This window comes from Ischnura elegans, chromosome 3, assembly GCF_921293095.1.
Source record: "Ischnura elegans chromosome 3, ioIscEleg1.1, whole genome shotgun sequence".
Taxonomy (NCBI): Eukaryota; Metazoa; Arthropoda; class Insecta; order Odonata; family Coenagrionidae; genus Ischnura; species Ischnura elegans.
The window spans coordinates 100657006-100669894 of NC_060248.1; the positions used below are offsets into that span (position 1 = coordinate 100657006).

General features: G+C 36.4%; 1 protein-coding gene across 1 annotated transcript in view; it reads right to left on the minus strand.

The window, feature by feature from the left end:
- Window positions 1–12889, minus strand: part of LOC124156252 (putative tyramine receptor 2) — an 844454-nt gene that overhangs the window by 508781 nt on the left and 322784 nt on the right. Inside the window, exon 4 of the mRNA XM_046530670.1 lies at window positions 8015–8151. The gene's annotated coding sequence lies outside the window, so the exon portion shown is untranslated. The remainder of the gene's footprint in view (window positions 1–8014; window positions 8152–12889) is intronic.

Below are 12889 nucleotides of genomic sequence, written 5' to 3' on the forward strand. Positions count from 1 at the left end.
CATGACAATATTTTTGGGCATGACGAGGTTGGTAAAGTACGAGATTGCTATATTTTGGGAAGGGTATAGATACTCTGACGCTGCAAAGATAGAAACGTTTTCAGGGCGATCATCCGTTTTTAGTCACTACCATTTTTTGCAAGTAAAGCAATGCATTTTAAATACTGAATACAATGAATAGATATAGCCTAACGCTACATTCATTCAGTAACTTACTGCGACCCTGAAGCAGCGACGTTTGCGACTTAAATTTTTTCATTCCAAGCTGTTATCAGGGTTCCATTCATCAAACCCCTCGTTTGCTGTACCAATCCGGAGACCCGCATGCTCCTTTCGAGACGAACGAAGTTTTTCCAATGGATTCTGTGGACAGTGCACCCACTCCAGTCCAGGAGCGAGAGGCGCAGTAACAGAGGTCGAGGCGGACAAGCACAGGAGGCCCGTGGACACGGCGTTGGAGAGCGAAGAGCCTCGTAATCCTTGTCAATCCGCTACACTGTGCTCCTGTTTGTCCCCCCCTTGTTGAAGCGCCATTGGTAACCATGGCAGCGGCCAAGGAGGAGGAGGGGGGGGAAGAGAGGGGAGATGGCATGCATGCTAGGCTGGACTCGAACGGAAGACAGAGATAAAGAGAGGGATAGGATCTGCGGAAACAAAAGCCATGTAGGGAGCGCACCAGGGGTAACGAATATTCCCTCGAAGTGGATTCGAAATCAAAATGTTCGGAGCTGAGTTAAGGGTCAGACGACGAAATTCGACCGGATTAATGATGACCAGACGTTCTAGCAAGCCAAATATTTTTACCCACCAGAATTGTTTTCGTACAACTATTCTCATAGAATATTACATCTATAGATACATGCGTGATAGCTAAAGAACAACCACAATCTCCTTCAGCCACTCATTACTGACTGGTTGAAGGAGAGTTCATATTGGTGGGACGTGAAACATGGAGCAAGAAAAACCTAGCGTCATAGAACTAGATTTTCACACTGTCTACGCGTTCTAGAATTGAAAGATACAAGTAAATATCAACGACATATCCTGCATAGGTTTTTTTCGACAAAATTATTTTCCAACAACTCAAAGATTAAGGCACAACACGTCTTTTCAATATCATGCAAATGGAACTCAATTTGAAACGAAATTTAACTTAAGTATAAGAAGCAGTGTGAATAAAATACTATAAAATGCGCATTTAATAAGAAATCAAATGTAGTTGAGTTTTATATTGTGCATAGAAATGCTTCCATTGAAAGCCTGGATATTTCAAAAACTTTTCAAATTAATGAAATCTACTAAAACTCATCGGAAATCATGCTTTCAGCAATCCTTGTTCACCATCTCTTCGCGGTTATAATATTTTAGCTTACACTGATGTCTCAATGAACATACATTCTACAGTACCACAGAATCAGTTCAATTATTCTAGAAATCGTGATATATATACATTAATATATTTCCTTAACTAATATCAAACAAATTTTCAAATTAATGAGTTCTACATGAGTTTCACTTTTGAAATGAAGTATGTTAATACATTACTATACAAAAGTAAACAAAGATTCGGATGGTCCCATAGATCAGAAAAAATAACTATTCCTACCTCAAAGCAACAATTACCAGAATCACTTTACGTAAATAAAACCTTTACATCGCATCGATAAGCCACCAAACGCCTTCCGAGTATTGTGAAAGGCGAGGCATTTTGAAAAATCATTCCCATCATCAGAAGTTAATTTCACATACATTTCACCCTTACTACAGAGCTACCACGATCAAAAACCTTTTTTAATTATGAAAGAGTAAAAAAGGTGGAAGGAGGGAATAGCTATAGCAGTTGAAAATTACCTGGTTCGGCATCCTGTGACATGTTTTAGTTTATAATCTCTTGCTTCTTTAGTTAATGGACAGCTAGTAAAGGATAGATGACTCTTATTGTGACCTCACTTCATTGAATTAATTTGAATGGTAGATGGTGTCATCTTTGGTAGATGACCAAATTGTATCTGCCTATGATTATTTCCCTTTAGAGACCTTCGTGATGTTAATGATAATGTAAACTTTTCTCGGGATACCGCCGCGTACGCTGAAGAAACTGCCGCTGTTTTTCAAAAAATACGTGACATTATCCCGATAAAAATTACCGGAGCATCTAATTAACCTCCATTTCCAGAATAACATGTCACAGGCTCACTACAAGTTTCATCGACATCATGCATCTACAACGCCATAGTAAAGGGGAAGGGAACAAAATAAAATTTCAGCTCATATTTCCATTAAACTCCAGAAATTCGAGCCTGCTTTTTGATTAGCGACGCTTAAGAGCTTTCAATAGCTTAGGAGGTGAATGAAAGGCACAAAATCTATAATATTACCGTACTTTCAAGCCTACTACTAACTTAATGATCTCTGCGAGCAGCTGAAAAGAGGAGGAGTTATGCGAAGTTTAGTGTTCAATTACTATGACCCGCTGTAATTTTAACGACTAGAGACTAAAACTCTGAAATAAGAGCTTCTTTTCACAGTGTGAAACAAACGAGAAATGTTTCTCCGTACTAGCTTCAAGTTCAAGCGAAAAAAGCAAAAAGGCTTCCACTATGGTTAAAAGGTTCCTTAAAGTAAGACTTAGCTCGTATTTCGGCATTAATGTCAAACCGTCACCTAAACTCTTTTGTAACTGAACACGTCAAATAGATTGTGAAACTCCTCGCAAAGTTCTGCTTCAAGCAGCAAAAAAAAATTTCTTCTTGATACACGTTTTTAATCTCTTTCTGCAGTTAATAAATCTATTTTTCTTCTTATTTTCCAGTTCATTTTTCATGAAAGCGAACTTAAGCCTGATCAAAGCAAAGTAATTGAATTTAGACTATTAAAATTGGACTTGTTTTTTTTAACCTCCATGCATGTATCCATAGATATAGCACTCGATTAGATGCTAATGGAATTAACTTTGAAATTAAAGTTCAAGCATTCTAAATTTCTTTCTTTTTCAAATCCTTATACATATAAACGATTTGCAACAATATGAACCACGAGCCTCCAACCTTGTGTATTTTTAATCGCGCAACAAAAATATACTATGTTTTTTTAATTAGTATTTATTTCATTAAAATATAATAATGATACAATTATATTAATAGATCCCTTTAGTAAATGCTGTCAGAAAAACTGCACGGAGCTCCGATGTCATTTACGGCATGAAATCATCCAATTTTTATAGTCTATGGGAAGCACCTTTTGAAAAGATCAAGATAAGATTAAAGACACAGTAAGAGCTTTCATGAGGCGCAAATTGAAGCCTGCAACGTCAATAAGAAAATATGTAAGGCCAGACTTGAACGAACCGTTAAATTCATAAAAAATAACGCGTTACCTCTTAAGCTATAGCCAAGAATTCATTCAACTTAAGTCAACTTTGCATTTTTATTTGGTTGTATGCGGTTAACACGAGCGTAAAAATGTGTGGTGCCCCAGTTTTTATAGCAATTTTCAGGTTTAAACTAGGAAAGACAGAGAACGTTTCCCATTTCTGCATTTATTTCTATTTCGCGTTCATCTCGGTCCTTTTTTTTACGCCAAATCTCTCTGTCACCCCGTAATTTTACATTTATAAATCCAAAAGCTGCTACACCTTTTCTTTTTAGTACGGTTAAATTCAAAATGACTTCAACATTTAATATATAAAGCCTTAACCTCTCTATTTATAGCCAAGAATTCATTCAGTTTAAGTCAACTGTTTGGAAGCATTCACTTGGCCAATTCCGATAGATTCTTTTCCGTTAAAAATCGAAATAAATTCTAAAATAAATAATCCCCACTTTTTTATCTCGTTTAAAAGATTAAAACTTAGAATAAATTTGAATATTTCTTTTTTTACATAATTATGTCATTCCTTTCAAAATATTCTCATATCCGACCACATATTGAATTGTATGATAACGTTTTCTTTGCACTGAAAGAAATCAACTACAAAATTTGATTTTGGATACTAATCAAACTAGCTTTTTGAATTTTGCTTCTTTCCAGTTTTATATTCAGAAAATTGAGAGTCTGAAAGATTAGAGGTGTATTGGATAAAAAATTATTTGTATAAAAATTGGATTTGCGCGCTGCTCGGCATTACCTATTCATCGAAAAGTCCTCAAACGTCACCACTCTCATCAATCGACGATACAGCATGTTTCGTTCCCCATCAATTGTAAAAGTAAGCTTGCCAATATTTTCAAACTATTGTGTTTGTAAGCGAGGGGTTATTGTGGCAAGAACACATTTTATTGATATGAGTCTTCGTTCATTTGAACTACGGCAGCAAAATTCAATCAGTTCTGCATTAAATGATAATGTAACAGTTAACCTTAATTCTCAAGTTTACCCATTGAAACCTATATCGGCATAAGTTTGATTTGAGCGGGGAAAATAACAAAAAATTGTGTGTTCTCCTATCATCATGATCAAAAAGTTACATCAATACAACCTGAGTCTATATGTTAGATAATAGGAGGTATAAGACCATTTCGCGTGTTGCCATTTTCTTCCGAATTTGGCGATAAAGGCAAAATTTCTCTAAGAGGAATGATATATTTGGAAGAATAAAATAATTAAAACGATCATCACTTTTTATCTGCACACCTCCTACCAAGCTGATCCTTACTACCACGATCCATCTCCATCTACTACTACCTACTCACCATCAAATCCACGGTTTTTTTCATATACCTATGCGAACAAAATCATAAGAGATTCTTAAAGTAAATATCACTACGAAAGGGCTAAAATATGTAAATAGGCGCTGGGAAAAATCACATTAAAGGTCGTTACTGCAAGAAAAACCATACGTCGAGTGGTTTTTAGATAAGGTGACTCCTGTCTGTATGTTCATAATGACGCTGAGAAAAAATTATTACTAAAAGTAAAGGATATTCAATTATTTTCTGAAATCTTCCAGACTACTTGACTCATAACATACTAAATGCGAGGTAATTATAATATTTCTTGCGTTAAAAAATGTCCCAATAGGCGCAATTCTTGAATATGAATTCATTTTTCCCTTCTAACTAATACTGCCGTGAATGGGTAACTTTTATTCCTTGTTATAAATATCGCACTGCACCAATTACATCCATTTTTTATCTTAGGGACAATCCAATCTCCTCGACGTGAAGAAACAAAAAAGGTCGTCAGATGACGTTCCTAAACCGGTAATTGGCCCTCTGGGTACGCCGTTGGGGAATGTAGATTATTGTGAGGGGGTAGAAGAGAAAAATGTGTTTCCCAGGGTGGGTAAGGTTGAAGAGGCCTCCACCACCGCAGGCCAATAAGAGGGTCTTGAATTATACCAGTAATAATATAAAAAATTAATAGAATCTCACCGGTGGATTTTTTCCATAAATAAGCGACGGGCTTTTGTGACTTATGAGATTGGTGGGGAAGTAGAATAGGACGAAGGGAACGGAATTTGGGAAAGACGTGAGTGAGGAACGAAGATTATTTTTGGAACGAGGAAGAGACCAGCAATAAAGACCGTAATTGGGCAAACGAGAGGTAAAATATAAGAGATTGAGGGAGAGGAGACGGAAATGATGGGAAAAGGTAGGTTATAGCATGAAGAGACCTTTTTTCTACAGTGCTGGGATTTTTAGGTCAGGTTCAATACTACATACCACAACACCACTCAGCACAATGAATGGTAAGTCTTGCCTCCATTTCATTCGAGAAAGAACCATTTACTGAATATTCACGTAGCCACAAGGCACCAAACCTTATAACCAATAGTAATATTAAGTTCATTCTACCTACACAAAAGGTTAATTGATGTGACTATATTTTGAATGGTACAAAGCAAATGCTCACGTTAATTAAATAATCGTTCTTAGCCTAAGAAATGGGACCGATTCGCTGCTGGAATTACATGTCATCCTGGGAGTTATATATAACAGCATAACTTGGAAATTCGCGAAATACGGTGAATTCATCGGGTCAAGGATCTGAATAGGTATATTATAGTTTTTAAATTAGAATAAATAAATAATGAGCGCAATAAATTTTAATTCATGCGCCTGTTGAGAAAACCTTTGGCTACAACACACATGAAGAAAAGTTTCATGTTACCAATCAGTTGGTTCGTAATGCCGTAATAACATTCATCGGTAAGGCAACCAGGAAGAAATACGCTAAAATTCCGTTCATGAACGAATTGCCACTCTTCATTCATATAAAATAGTTTCATGTCATCATTCAACGAAGAAAATAATAGCTTTAATATTGTGTACTTAGTTTTCAAATCAAAATAGTGGACTTTGAGGTTAAATAATATTATCGGTGACTCTAATGACGTCACCAACACATGTAAAATCGGCGGAAACTTAAGTAATTTCTCAAATGACACTTATGGGAGAATAACAGAATGATAAAGATTTTCACTCGTCGTAAATTCCAGTATGATCTGGCGTGAATACCGATGTGAATTTTTGCCGATGATATTTCATTCATTCATGGTTGACAGAGAAATTTCAACGAAGAAACCGAAACACGGTAAGTTTGGATGAAACGACAGCTAAAACGAATTTTTCCACACCCATTCTAGCTCAGAGAAAGAGGAATTAAGGAAGAGAGGAGAAGTAAAAGAGAGGGGTGGAGAGCAGGTGATGGCAAAAAAATTAACCAAGCCAGAGAAGAAAGGGAAGAAATGTAAGGGGAAAGGATGGGAAGAATTCCATCCCTCTCCCACCGCCTCTGTTTCGATTACGGTCGAGTTTTGAAAACTTTTTCACTCCCCCACCCCTTTTCTTTCTTTCTTTCTCTCTCCCTCCCGGGAAACTCATTTTTACCGCAACTTTAATTCATTTTCCTGTTTTGCATTCTTGAGGAGCGCGGCACCCATAAAGGGATCCGACGAGCGCGAAAATTTGGTAATCTGGCGGAAATAATAATTTTTCAACCGATGAGTTTTTCCCGCTTCAATATCATTACGGGAGCCTACGTGAGATGAATACAAACTTATTCAGAATGAGAAATATTTTTTCTCAAAATATCAAGATAAAAGGTGTTTTTGATGACGGGGTTGACGTCAAATTTCAATGCATTGCCTTATTTGAACCGTGATGAGATTTTAAAGTCAATTATTTATATTATTTTAAATCATATAATCGGCTTCTTTCGTATCGGCAAGAAATTTACTGAATTGATCCAAGATTTTATGCTTCAGAAGCAAAGAATTGTCCAGAAAAAACTGAATTTCCCAGTTGAAAATGGTGAAATAGTTAATAACACTTTTAATAAGAATTCCATTAATTATGCTTAGTAAGGTATACATTCTCGTCTGATAAAATATTGCGGACATGTTATTTAAAGCTGATATTAACTTAGGGTAAATAAGGCCAACCACTGTAGACTTGGATAGCCCATCAAATTTGCCATGAAAAGGAAATAAAATGCTAAAGTAAAGCGTGTCACTAAAATGGCCAAATGACTTGGGCGCGATATTACGACGGAGCAAAGAAGTTATAAAAATAAACTCCGCACCGAAAAGGTTTGCTAAATTAGGCAAGATATAGGGCAACACGTGCGGAAACTTGAAAAGGTTATATAATCCTTAGGCATTCGCAGCGGTGATATGAAACTCTAGATCAAAATTAACATTATTTCCATTTGAAGAACCAATTAAAAGAAAAAAATGTGACTATTTCATCGAGGATCAGAAAACCAAGATTGTGAATTGTGCTCGTAAGAATTCGATAAAAATACACACTTGCTTTTAATGAACCGCCTACTGCAAAAATATATACGTTTCACAGTCAAGATTTCAGAAAACAGGAAATATAAATCGCTATACTTAGATCAAAGCTGATCTAAAATGAAAATTCTAAATAAATACGAATAGTTACGAAACGCGCATGTTAACATTCTGGTAAACAAGGATATTTATGAAAAGAGTAAACATGATATTCCCACAAAAGTATAAGAGAAAATTTTCTTCCACCAGGATGAAAACAGAAGAGGTAAATTCACTTACTTTCTATAGATGCAAATCAGTTTTCCAGGTGGAAACTCCGTGAGGGAAAAAATGAAACTGGTGAATAACAAAAGAGTCTTGTGTATCCCAATGCAAGGTGAAAAGCTTCTCGGGATTACTGCTTGGACCTACTGGATCTGTAAATAGCAAACCAGACACAGAATAATTACACTCTGCTGGTAATAAAAATAAATTACTATATTTAGAGACGATTTATAGCTTATAATATGGTACTTAACACTCATACTTCGATACATTTATTAACGACATGATTATTACCGATACAAAAACATGAATTTTTGTCGTCCTCATCGATTTGCTATATTTTTACCGTTAATAGCATTTAAAATAAAACTTAAAGTGTTTTAATTATCTGATCTGAGAGCCCATTCAATTAGCATGTAAAATAAATAGCCTTAATCCATGCTAAAAATGGATACACATTTTCCGTATTGTCATTATTTTTTCATTCCGTTTTTTTGTTGATTTTATTGATTATGAAGAGATTTCCGATAACAGCGGAATGCAGGCCATAACTTTTAAAATTGATCCACTTCGAATTTATCCACCTCCAAACCGCAGGAAATTCTTTTTTATTTTGTTAATAATTATTTTAATTTACTAACAGCCAGGAGTAAAAGTATTCAAAAGGTTATTGTATTTATTAAAATACTCATAACATGCTCATTATTTTTTTACCAAAGTTATAGAAATGATTTTGTTTTTTACTAAGTGTAAATGGGCTTAATTTGGAAAATCGCATCAATAATCTGAAAAAGTGGCTATGGGCAAAGAAATAATAATGGAGAATAAATGTTACACACACACTTCATATATACCAAATATATCCAGACTACTTTCGTATAGAGAAAGCCTCGGCAAGGGAAAATGTTTTCAACGGATTAGCGTAAGGTATAGGAATGTTTAGAATTAAACCCGTTGGAAGCTCGACGACAGAACGCTTTAAACTAAATCATGCGCGCGAAATGATGTAACCGAAGTCTCTCTCTCGTGAGACATCACGTGGCGCGAAATGAACGTGAGAATCTCCCCATTTTACCAAGGGTAATCTTGTTTACCGACAACATTTGGTTTGCCGCGGGGATGAAAACTGCCGAAGAAATCAAATCTTCGTCTCTTTTTTTCCTTTTTTCCTCGAAAAGATCGTCGTTCATATGGACCATTTTGCCAAACGAAAGCGCGTCCCGGAACAAGGAGCAGCATCATGGTCATTAGGAAGGAATCGCGTGTTTCTGGCAAGGTTTTCTCTCCAAAGGCTCTCAAAAAGCCAGCACTGACGATTCTTTCGAGCGAAACGCACTCTCAGAAGCGGCTGAACGCGTGTTGGAGGAACGATCTCTCCGCGGGGCCCCCAACTTCCTTGGAAAATAAGGGATAGGAGGGGGGATGCGGTTGTAAGGAAGAGAAGCGAAGGATGAAATGGTTTCTGCTCACAGAAAAAAAAGAAAGGCATCACGCCGCCACGTCTGGCACAATGCCCGCGTCAATATTCGCCTCTCGCTTCCTCTAGGTGGCCACTCACTAGGTGCCCGCCAATTCCAGACGAGGGTTAGTGATGTAATTCCAAACGCAAGGTCAACTGATCACGCATCCGCGGAGCGCCAAAATAAATGGGGACTAGTCTTTAAAAATACAAAATGGAATTGTAAAACATCACATGGGCCACACTGATGGGATCAAGAAGGCGCATTACGTTTTCCTTTAAGCGATAGAACAATTCTCCCCCATTTCAGAGATAATTCCGCAAAATCAGAATTATTATGCGTCTGTAATCCTTTGCATTCTTTTGCATCAGAGAACGAACTAAGAGAACAGTCATAATAAAAAATGAACAACAATGCTGGAAAAAGTAATGGCATCACAAATTTAAAAGCTATTCTTACACTGTGCTGTCGTTAGTTTTGCATTGAGGGAGAAAAATGTACCAGATAAAAGGTCTTCAACACTAATGTGCATTTTATTACCACCGTTAACATTAAAAAAAAAAAATCATTTCCAAACTACCGAATACAGCTATCATATGCCATTTTATATCGGGGTATCAAACAAATTCAACAATTGCGCGTAACGAACATCCATGCCCTGAATAAGGGAAAGTTACATAGGCGGGACTTGAACCCGCGACCTCTTGCTTGGCAGGAGAGGACTCTACACCACCGTCACTGAGGCCAACGATTGAAGGAGCACAAATAAAATTTCGAATGAAACACTAATAGTAAGGACAGCTTTTAACACTAAAGAAAACTCTTCACTTCCAACACAGTACAATTGTCAATGAGGAAAAAGTTGGTTGACACACTAGTATACATATTGATGCTGTATTCAAGCAAAACGTGGACCGTCGTGAAAGCAGTGAGACATAGACAAGGGACCTTTGAGACGTTGTGTAATAAGAGGCTGTGCAGAATAAGTTGGACAGAAAGAGTGACAACTGAAGAATTTTGAGAAAAGTGAAAGGAAAGCGGAACCTGAGGAATTCAAAAAGAAGACGGGATGAATGTATCTTACATGCAATAATACCATTGAGGAACGTGATTCTCCTTGCCAGATACTTCACGACTTCACGCGTTCATACCTACTTTGGGGTTGAAATAAAATAAATAATTCCACTCACAAGCATAAAGAATATCGATTTAACTAAAAAAGGGAAAATGCACGACGAAATTCGTAAAAAAATATTATGCCTATTCTTACCGCAGTATCGAGCTGCTATATTTTAATCATCCCTGTTTTTTTTACTTCTGTTACACATCGTTACGCAATAAATGTTTTAGTTTTATAATGTGATTACAAATAATTTAATTTTGAATTGAGTTTTTACTTGCTCTCACTATTGAAACAGGATTTATTCACTCAGTGATAAAACAAGGACCACGGAACAGGTAATTAAGCAGGTTAGAGCAGAAGTTACTATAGTATCAGACAAAAAGAGAAATTCAATTTCATGCACTCACTGTTGGAGTTTCTCCAGACCACCTATCTACTCCTACAAAATTCGGACGAATTCGGAAAATCACACTGGGAGGAATTTAAGTGCGGCCAACCGCACGGATTTGTGCCTGTTAGCTTTCAGCTTAGCATTCTACCCTCTAGAAAACCACGTCCGTTCAGAATGATTCATGTGGGAGGAAGTGTGACAAGTGTTCCCATAGTGATACCTGCGCTCCTACCACTCGATCAAAATCTTATGACCCAGATAATTTAAAACTGCTGAGACCTTGTCCTCTGTCTCCTCTAATTAACAAACCCGTAACACGCTTCATAAAGCTTATTCATATCTCTGTCGAATTTATTACTCACATGCATTCCCAACATGAGGTTTGAAGTTTTCTCAGCTCCCTGATATTTTACTTCATTTGACGCCTTCATGTTATAGCTATCCATAAAATATTATCAGATGTCCGAAGCAGGAAAATTAATAAGCCTTAGCAGTGATTTATTATAGTATCTACCCTTGGCTCCACGATGACCATTGTTTAGGTTTGATATAGGAGCTGATGGTGCTTGCTTATATTTTATACGTATTCATGGTTTTGAAAGGAATCAAGACTTTCTGGTGCAATTAGCAAAAAGAGACTTTATACACGGATATTTCATTGAAATAGTGGCTGAATGTGCAGTCATTTTATGAAAATTCATTACCCTGTAAAAAAAACCTTGAAGAAAAATCAAGCATTTGAAAGTTACGCAGTAGGCCGCCTTTGACTATAAGTCGCCACAGCTATGGTAGCACAGGTATGGTGGAACTCGATGGTAGCCTCTTCCTCGTGGTGAGTTCTGGGTAGTTTCTTTACGAAACTAGCAGAGAGCTACTTAGTGAAGTGCTTGGTGTTCAGGTTCTGTTTTTTCTCAGCCTTGGCTGAATTTCTTGTTGAAAATAGCTCCACAGGTACGTTATTCGTCATTATGATTGATGTTAATTTCAAATAATTTACCTTATTATCAATTTTTTTGTGGAATTATTTACTACCATATGATGACTTATTTGATAAGAAATGAAATTAAATCGAAATATATATTATTTTACCTGCAATTTAGCCCCCAAAATGGAGTTTTAGAAATGTAGGCAAAAATGAGTTGTGTTGTGCGGGTGGTCTGTACTCTAATTATGTTGTTAATTCATAGACATTTTTTTAACCATAGATTTTGTCACAAAAACTTCAAATTTCACTTTCATAAACTATAAACATGTATCCACTCTTTTTCGTCATCCATTATCCCATATTTTCATAAAATTCGTCTTAATAGCCGTTTGATTCCGAAATCAGCCTGATTTTTCGCAAAATTTTAAACTTTAGAGCTCGGGCGGCAGTGGTTAATATTATCCGATTTGAAAAACATTTTGTGTGCGAGATCCTTATATCATTTCGCAACTTTCCCGCACAGGGCAAATTTGATCAGGAAAAAAAAAACTTTTTTCGGCCCACCCTACTGTACATTATCTCCCAAAATTCTTACGTCTCGGAATAGTGTTTTTTGTCACGTAATTATAAATTATGCACATCCACAATTGTAGAAGAGAATTACCTTACTCTGTAAACTATTATATAAAACGTATAAAAATATGGAACGGCATAATTTATACATTTTAAATCGTACATATGAGAGATTAATTTTAAAATAACGCTCCAATTTTGATAAAGGGTGCAAGTTAAGTAATCTTTTTCTTAATTCTTAACCATCACAGAATTTCATGCTCACGAAACAAGAATATGCGAAAAATTTTTGCGAAAACGTTTGGAGACTGAAATTAGAACATCGGACAACGGAATTGATAAGGACAATCGGTTTTGAAACATCTTGCATCATCCTCAAGGGACAATGTATCGAAATATCAGATGATTCACGCCCTGT